This window comes from Oryctolagus cuniculus, chromosome 1 (assembly GCF_051225735.1).
Source record: "Oryctolagus cuniculus isolate XC-2025 breed Fujian yellow rabbit chromosome 1, ASM5122573v1, whole genome shotgun sequence".
NCBI lineage: Eukaryota > Metazoa > Chordata > Mammalia > Lagomorpha > Leporidae > Oryctolagus > Oryctolagus cuniculus.
The window spans coordinates 236351360-236360286 of NC_142867.1; the positions used below are offsets into that span (position 1 = coordinate 236351360).

Here is an 8927-nt window from a genome sequence, read left to right on the forward strand (position 1 = left end):
TGCCCCCGGCCATGTCTCATCCCTGGGGGCCAGGGCTGCGTCTGCGCCCTTGCGGCCTCTGGGGCTGACCAGGTGGGAGCAGGACTCCCCGCGCCCAGCCGCCCCACGTGACTCGGGTCCAGCTGCAGCTCCAGACCCATCAGGAGCCGGGAGCGTCCCAACTCCGGCTGCAAAATGTCCCCCACCCCCGCTCGGCTCGGGACGTCCCAGCCCATGCTCCCGCCCAGAACGGCCCCTGTTGACCCTTACCTGACCCTCTGGGGTAGCCGTAGTGGCCAGCACTGCCATTTCGAGTGTGCTGTGTGCAAAAAAACCCCAACCACGCCTGTGCAGACCGCGGAGCCGGGAATAAGCCCACATCCAACATGGGATTGCCTGGGTTCCTCACCCGGCGCCGGCCCTGATCCAGCTTCCTGCCAGTGCAGACCCTGGGAGCCCGTGGGGGCTCTGCCCTCCTGGATGGGACAAGGGCTCTTAGGAAGGGGCGGGGGACAGTGTCCAGTGGGCCATGGAGGACACAGCCACAGGCGCCCCTCCCCCAGCCGGCCCCAGACCCCACCGAGCCTGATCTGGGACTTCAGCTTCCACAATGAGAAGCCCTGTCTGCCTCTGTCAACTCCCCTGGATGTAGCGTTTCCCACGTGGCGGGGACGGAGCCCACGGCTGCCCTGGGTGCCACGCGGGAGCCACGGCCACCGGTGCACAACAGACACAGCGTGAGGAGGGGGTCTGTCCCTGCCGTGCATAGAGCAGGAGGTGGTCTCTGTGTGTGTGTCCCCTCCTGATGGTCCCACCCACGTTACACCTGGGGGCAGGGCTATAAAACAGCCCCGCCCCTCCTGGCGGCCGTGAGGGGGTTCTTCACCCCCTGGGCGCCCACGACACCCTCTGTGGAAACTGGCTTCATCCACTTTTTTCTTTTTTAGAAAAATTAATTAATTTCTGAGGTGGGATTACAGACAGAGGGAGAAACAGAGAGAGGTCTTCCATCCGCTGGTTCACTCCCCAGATGGCCACAACAACCAGGGCTGGGCCAGGCTGAAGCCAGGAGCCAGGAGCTTCTTCCGGGTCTCCCATGCAGGTGCAGAGGCCCAAGGACTTGGGCCATTTTCCACTGCTTTTCCAGGCCACAGCAGGGAGCTGGATTGGAAGTGGAGCAGCCAGGACTCGAACCGGAGCCCATAAGGGAAGTCAGCCCCTCACCCACTTTCTAAAACGATTTCACATCACACAGCGTCACCGATCCAGGGCCCTTTAGTGCATCCGGTACAACCCACAAAGTGTCCAGTCCTCCCACGCCGCCCTCCAACCCCTGGCTCTGGCGATCCTGAGTGGCGCTGCCCACTGGGGCCATCCCCCATCGAGGGAGCGGGCGTGGCCTTTGGTGTCTGGCTGCTCCACCCCCTGCCCCAGGGCAGACCACGGCTGGGCGGCCCCCCTGCGGAGGGCACTGGCTCCCGCCTCTCGGCTGTGGGAACTCACGCTGCTGCGGCCGTTCCACTGAGTTCTTAGTGCTGGACTCCGTCTTCACCTACTGGGGGCGCGTGCCCACGTGTGGACTCATGCCCAAGTCGGTGCCACGGCCACACGTGGCTGCCCGAGTTGAACACGCAGGCCCGTGGGCACACCTGCCCCTTTTCCAGGGCTCCGGAGCCCCGAGGACAACGGCCGGGAGTTGGACGGGAGACAACAGACGTGACCTGCTTAGGAACTTTCTAGAGGTCGCCGCGGTTCCTGCTGCTTCCTAGAGAACTGGAGAAAAAAATGTCTCCCAAAGACAACTAATGAAGCAGTCGTGTTTGGAGCCCCAGGGAGGAGTGGGAGAGGTGGGGCAGAAGCGGCTGGGCACGTGCTGGGGGCCCCGGCCGGGGGAGCTGAGCTGACATGGGGCCCAGCCTCTCGGGCTGGGACGTGGCCTCCGCGGAGCTGGGCGGGCCTGGGGACGTGGCTGAGGCCGTCCCGGGTAGGGCCAGAACACGCATCACTCTGAGTCCAGTCCAAAGCCAGGGCTTGCAGACCGGGAATCACGGCTGCTTGTTAAGCTTCGCAGATGTTGGCAAGCTCCGAGCCACGCAGGGCGCCGGGGGAGGGCGGGCTTTGGGTGGGAGGGGTCCGTGTCCTCTTCCGCCTGCCCAGAGCGAGCTCCAGCTGGGGAGCCAGGGGCCTCCCGACAGCCCCTTCCCCAGGGCGGTCTGCTCCAAGGAGGCGCCTCCTTGCCCTGCCGCTGAGCAGCTGGGCTGCTGGACCGGCTGCCGCGGCCCCTGGATCCCGGATTCCTTGTCTATGAAATAAGCGCATCTTCTGGCCTCCTGCAGGACTGGGGCCCGGTCCCCCTTCCAGATCTGGGCTCTCGACACAGGCGTTCTCCCCAGACCAGCGCGGAAGGCCCGCGTGCCGGAACCATCCTCCGTCCTGCACTGTTGTAGCCTCCTCGGTCCTCGCGGTAGCCCCCGGGGCGGGTGGGAACGCCGGGCAGAACTGAGCAGACCTGCCCCGGCCACCCGGTCATAGGGGGCAGCCCCCTTGGCAGCCTGGCCCCTTGGGTTTAAGAGTGGCTGTGCAGAGAGAGAGACAGCGGCTGGAGCTCGGTGCCCCCGTGACGTGGCCCTGCCTGGCGCTGCTCGCACGGGGCTGCACGGGGCAGTGTGGCTTCATCCCCGTCCACACCTGCCTCACCCTGAAAACGACCCACGGGGGCCTGTGCACAGTCGAGACTCTGACAGTGGGAATTCGGCAAGATCCGTCTCCCCACGGACGGCGCTCCCGCTGCGCGCTGTGGGTGTGCACCGTGGCGCTCTCCCTCCTGGGGCCAGCCCGTCTGCCCCCGTCCACCCCGGAGCGGGCGTCAGGAGTGCTCCAAGCGCAGCGGCCCCGGGCGCCGGGGTTCCCCTCGTGGGTCACCTGATCCCGGGCTGCTCGGAGCCGCAGGTCAGGGACGGCTCGCCCCGCCGCGCTTCCTCCCGTGCCCTTGGTCCCGATCCAAGTCTCAGGCTGGAGGCGATGAGACGGACAGCGCGGGAGTGCAGACACAGGAGGGTGCCGGGCCTGCTCTGTGCTCGGGAGGCTCCAGGGGCCGGCCACGGGGGGGTGGGGGGAGGCCCCCACTTCCGGGAAACCGGTGCGGACTGCTCGTGGGAGGCGGTGTTTCTGGTGTGGGTTCTGGAGCGACCAGCGGGGCGCAGGGGTGAGTGGCAGAGCGAGGCCTCAGCCACGCTGCTGTCTGTGCGCGGGGCGGCTCCCGGGAGACCCCTCCCGTGCCGAGGAGCTGGTCAGGGTGTGCAGGGCCGGGCCAAGCCCAGGGCTCCAATGTGCTCACTGCCCGCTGGGCTCCGGCAGCCACCGCTTCAGTCAGCTGCTCACGCACGCGGCTCAGGCACAAATCGGCCCCTACGACTGCGGCAGCGCTTCCGGAGAGGAGGGGCCGACGGCCTGGGGCCCCGTGTTCCTTGTAGCGCCTGGCTGTTTAACACGGCCTTCCTGTTTCCTCAAATTATGGCGGTTGAATTTTACTGAAATGCAGAGAGAGAGAGAGAGAGAGAGAGAGAGAGAGAGAGATCTTCCATCTGTGGTTCACTCCCCCGATGGCTGTGAAACTGGGCGCCAGACCCCCCGTGGGTCTCCCAAGTGAATGGCAGGGGTCCCAGCACGTGAGCTGCTGCCTGCCGCCTCCAGGGGCAGCATCACCAGGAAGCTGGAACCCGGGCACTGCCAGGCTGGACGTGGGTGCCCCGGCGGCAGCCAGCACCGGCCCCCTCACAGAGCTGGCAACCCCCGGGGACCGGCTTTGTCATCGCCGCCTCCTGTTTACAAGAGGGGAGTCAGGGATCAGAGCGAGGAGTGACTTTCCCATGGAGGCCAGGCGGCCACGTCTTACAAACACAGCACCCCATTTTGCAGGGGGGAGGGGGGCTCCAGGGGGCCGTGCCGGCCTGGGGCCAGAAAGGTGGAGGCTAAAACCCCGGTGGGGACAGTGGCTGCCTCCCTGCCCCAGCGATGTCGTCTCCACGCGGCTGGGGGGAGTGGGGAGAGGCGCACCCGATCTCCTGCGCTCTGCCCGAAGCCCGGCCCCGGCTGCGTGGCTCTCTCGCCTTCTGCACGCCTGTGCGGGGTGAGGAGCGAACGGTATTTTCCAGGCCGTGCCAAAGTCATCTGTGTGGGAACCACACGGATGCAATCGAAATGTTTACCATTTGGCACAGAACCCCAAGTGGAGCGGCAACACTCAGCAGGGATGTGGCGGGAGGGGAGGAGGGGGGGAGCTCTCAGACGCAGACAGCTGCTGTCCAGCTGTGGCCCTGGGACCGGGGCGCTGTCCCCTCCCGGGGGTGCTGGGCCTTGGAGGGCCCTTGGTTTGGGGGCGCACTGCCTCGGGCGCGTCGCGGACGGCCCTCCTGCAGCCCGCTCAGTGCCACCTGCTCCGGCCACTCCCTGGACGTCCTCCTGCTCTTCCCGCCCCCCCCATCCTCCGATGCCCACTCTGGGACCAGCTCTCCTCTGCCCACCAGCCCCCTCAAGGCTGCCTGCCCGCTCCCTGCCCCCGCACCGCCCTCTGGTTTGGGTGTCATGGAGCACACTGGTGTCGCTGCCTGACGCTGCTGGCTGAGCTGGGCCGACCACAGCCATTGCCGGCTCCACGCAGCCAGCGGCAGCCCCCACCCTGCCCGTCCCGGAGACGCCAGGGCTGGGGCAGGGCCTCCCTCACCGCACAGAGGTCCTGGCCTGGGGGGCAGGCGTGCATCTGCCGGCAGGAAGGGTAGACCAGATGCTTGGAAACCTCCCCTCCCCGTGCTCTGGGGGGCCCCAGGGGTGGCCCCAGGGGGGGGTCAGGAAGGACCCACGGGGGTGTTCAGGGCTCGTCGGGGTCTCCTTTGCAGTCACGGAAGGTGGGCGTCAGCACCGTGCCTGCCCTGGCGTCGCCATGGCCTCTGCCCCTGCCCTCGGCAATGCCAGCGTGTCGGCGTCGTGGTCGCGAGCGGCTCGGCCTGGCCTTGCGTTTCTTGTGTAGCCGTAGCCGCTTGTTTTCCTTTCTCCAGAACTGTCTCACCTGCCACGGCTGCTTCACTTCTTGAATTGTAAAAGCTCTTTGCTTATTAAGGGTTTGGACCTTGGGTTATCCTGGAGCACATTTGGGGGGACGAGGGCTGTTGTGTTTGAATGTAATTTGTCAGATAATTGCCCCCCACATGTACATACATGTAGCACGCATGTGTGATACAGGCATGGGGCACTTCAAAAGTTCATGGAAGATGGTTAAATGATGAGAGTCATTTTCCATGAACTTCTAGAAGTTTTCTCATTCACATACAGACATGTGTGCGCCTCCACAGAGAACTGGCAGGTTATTTTAAAAGTTTGCTTATTTATTTGAGAAGCAGTGACACAGAGAGAGACAGAGAGCGAGAGCGAGAGGCGGGGGGAGAGCGAGGGAGATGTTCCACCCACTGGGTCACTCCCCAGATGGCTGCCACAGCCGGGGCTCCCGCCTGGGTGCAGGGGCCACGCACTTGGGCCACTTCCGCTGCCTTCCCAGGTGCACCTGCAGGGAGCTGGCTCAGAAGTGGAGCAGCCGGGACTCGAACCGGTGCTCCAATATGGGACACCGGCGTCCCAGGCGGCAGCTCTACCCGCTACACCGCCGCACCAGCCCCACGGCGCCCTCAGATTCCAGGAAGGCCAGCGGCAGGGTTTCCGGCCACGCCCCCTTGGCGTCCTCTGGCCCCGGGTTCCTGCCCGGCACAAGGATAACCTGCAGGGGGTTCCTTCCCTCTCTGCGCGGCCCCCCCCCCCGCTCTTCCGGAACCTGCTCTGGGTGGGGGCCCCGGCGGGGTCAGCTCTCCCGAAGGCCTTGCCCTCTGCGCCAGCCGTGGGCGCCACCACGCGCGGGCGCTCCCGCTCCTTCGGGAACCGGCTGAGCTCGGGGGTCCCGCGTGTCCCTCGAGTTGCCCTCTGGTCTCTGTTCAGCCCCGCGAGGGTCCTGCACCCTCAGCTCAGCCCTTCTGCGGGGGCCCTGGGTTCCTGTCCGTCCTCAGGAATTGGTGACCTACACGTGGAGCCCCCTGCTGCCCCCAGGCCCACCCCCGGGGAACAGTGCCAGGGAGAATTTGGGGCGGGAGCGGCAGAGCGGGCGTTTGGCACTGAGGTGAGGCCTTGGGACGCCCTGGAGGGCTTGGGTTCCATCTGGCTCCACCCCCGACCCCATCTTCCTGCCGATGGGTGCCCTGGGCGGCAGCAGGCGATGGCTCAGGCACGTGAGTCCCTGCACTCGCGTGGGAGACCCGGACGGAATCCCAGCTCCTGGCTTCAGCCTGGCGCAGCCCAGCTGCTGTGGGCGTTGGCGGAGGGGCAGCACCTGTCGGTCTCGGCTCTGTCTCTGCCTTCAGGCAGAAGTAAGCGAGAGGACAAATAACTGATTAACGTGGAGGCTCGGAGGGTGAGGAACGCCCTCGGGTCCCGGCCTCTGGACTGCAGGGCTTCAGCGCCGTCCTCACCTGTGTCCTGCGCTGTGTCCTGTCCGTCCCTCGGCTGGGCTGCTTCGCCGTGGGTCCTTCTCCCGCCATGTTCGGGGCTGCCCTTGGTTTCCGGGCAAGAAGGCAGCTGATCACCGAGTATTGATTTGGAGCCCCGGGGCCCCTGGGTGGGGCGGGCCCTGCTCTGTGGTCCCCCCACCGTGTCCGCTGAGGGCAGGCGGGGGCCGTCTGGATGGGGGGTGTGGTCTCTGAAGCCGGCCGGGCGCGGGGAGGGCCGGCTCCCAGCTCCCAGCGGTGCCCTGGGCCCCCGCTCCGAGGGCTGCCGGGAGGTCCTGCCTTGTAGCCAGCAGAGCCGTTCCTTGCCGGGTTCGGCACAGTCGGCCTGGAAATGCCAGCGGCGTGAGTCACACGTGGGTGACATTCATCCCTGCAGAGAGAGCAGCAGAAGGGAGCCATTGTCCTCGCACCCCCCCACCCCGCCCGGAGGGGGCAGCCAGCCCGCCCGGGGCCGTGTTCCCCTCGGGCCGCTTCCTCGGGGCTCGGACTCGGCAGCCCCCCCGCCCCCCCCCCCCCGCGCTCCCCGGAAAGGCGGTTTCCACCGGAAAGAGGCGGATTCTCTTCTGTCCCTCAGTGGAGTTGCGCAGCCACGGGCAGGCGTGCAGGAGCAGCGCCGAGCTCGGCGACGTGGGAGAAGCCCCCGCCGGGCACGCGCAGGCCACCCCAGCTTCGGCTGTGGCGCGCAGGGAGCAGCCCCGGGCAGAGGGAAGGGGTCAGGGTCTCGGCCTGGTGGCGCCCCCGGTGCTCACGGCTGTGCCCCCCGAGCGCCGTTCCGTTGCGTTGGGAAGCTTTGCTGTTTCCGGGAAGCTCTGGGCGCGTTGTACGGAAACCGCTTCCTGGGCTGCAGGTCTGGGCCCGGGACATCTGGCTGCCGGGTCTCAGGAAACTGCAGGCCGCACCGCGACGGCTGCACCGCGACGGCCGGTCCCTCGGCGGCGGGAATTCCGCCGCGAACCTCGGCGGCGGGGCCGTCTCCCCCGAAACATCCCCAAGGACGATTGTTAGCGTCTGAAACTCATCTGTCCCCTCCTGACTCTGGACTTCACGTCGCAGGGCAGCAAATGCGTGAGGACCCAGGCTCGGCCGAGCCGTGGCCTCTGCCCGGGGCCAGCACCGAGGCGAAGCCGCCGCCTGCGACACCGGTGTCCAGTATTGGAGCGCGGGTTCCGGTCCCGGCTGCTCTGCCCCGATCCAGCTCCCCGCTGTGGCCTGGGAGAGCAGTGGAAGATGCCCGAGTGCTTGGGCCCTGCGCCTGCGGGGAGACCCGGAGGAAGCCCCGGCTCCTGGCTCTGGCCCAGCCCTGGCTGTGACAGCCATTTGGGGAGAGAATCAGTGAATGGAAGACTCGTGGGTCTCTCTCTCTCTCTCTCTGTCTCTCTCTGTCTCTTTCTCTCTCTCTCTGTCTCTCTCTCTCTGTCTCTGTCTCTCTGTCTCTCTCTGTCTCTGTCTTTCTCTTTCTCTCTCTGTCTCTGTCTCTGTCTCTCTCTGTGTCTCTCTCTTTCTGTCTGTCTCTGTCTCTGTCTCTTTCTCTCTCTGTCTCTGTCTCTCTCTGTCTCTGTCTCTCTCTGTCTCTGTGTCTCTCTCTTTCTTTCTTTCTGTCTCTGTCTCTGTCTCTCTGTCTCTTTCTCTCTCTGTCTCTCTCTGTCTCTGTCTCTGTCTCTCTGTCTCTCTCTGTCTCCCTGTCTCTGTCTCTCTGTCTCTTTCTCTCTCTGTCTCTCTATCTCTGTCTCTCTCTGTCTCCCTGTCTCTGTCTCTCTGTCTATCTCTGTCTCTCTCTCATCTGTCTTTCAAATAAGCAGATCAGTCTTTGAACAAGGGAAAATGTCTTTTGGCTTGGAGTCGGTGCCGCGTGGCTGGGCCTGATGACGGACCCCGGACCCTCCCGTCCCAGCCAGGCGGCCCCCGGCCCTGGCCCCAGCAGCGGCCCCCTCCCGGCGGCGTCAGGGCAGAGCCCCCGCAGGCAGGCGGGGTGGGAGGGGCCGCGCGGCTGCCCTGGTGGGTTCTGCATTCCTTCCTGGTGAGGTGTCGTGCAGGGAAAGCCAGAACGTATGGTCAGCATTCTTCCTATAAACACAGAGATTGTGCATTGTCAAAGGATCCCTGGGTGCGCAGGGTTGCCATGGCTACCCTCCCCCACCCGCGTGTGGCCGCGGCCTGCCGCCACGTGGAGCCGCCGTCCCCGGCGTTTCCCCAGCCACCAGGCCACACGCGGAGGCCAGGACGTGGACGACGCTGCCACGGAGGGTGCCTACCCCTCGGCTTTTCCCCGGACAGCGCGCCCCTCGTGGGCTCCTGAACGCACAGGGAGGAGGCGTCTGGGGGCCGGGCGGCCGCAGGGCGAGGGCTGCTCCGGGCGTGGACGTGGAATGACCTTCGCGCCGGTCGGCAGCAGGCTCTCAGAGA

The 8927-nt window shown here is 66.1% G+C and overlaps 1 long non-coding RNA gene across 2 annotated transcripts; it reads right to left on the reverse strand.

Annotated features, from left to right (window-relative positions):
* Nucleotides 1-1238: 1238 nt before the first annotated feature.
* Nucleotides 1239-7026, reverse strand: LOC138847540 (uncharacterized). 2 transcript variants are annotated; one of them, XR_011385421.2, is made up of 2 exons: nt 6489-6693; nt 1239-3509 (listed from the first exon to the last, which is right to left on the reverse strand). It is a non-coding gene; the product is annotated as an uncharacterized LOC138847540 (long non-coding RNA). The 2 variants fall into 2 exon arrangements; XR_016226619.1 differs by lacking the exon at nt 1239-3509 and adding an exon at nt 5340-6374 and having other exon boundaries at nt 6489-7026.
* Between the last annotated feature and the right edge of the window lie 1901 nt (nt 7027-8927).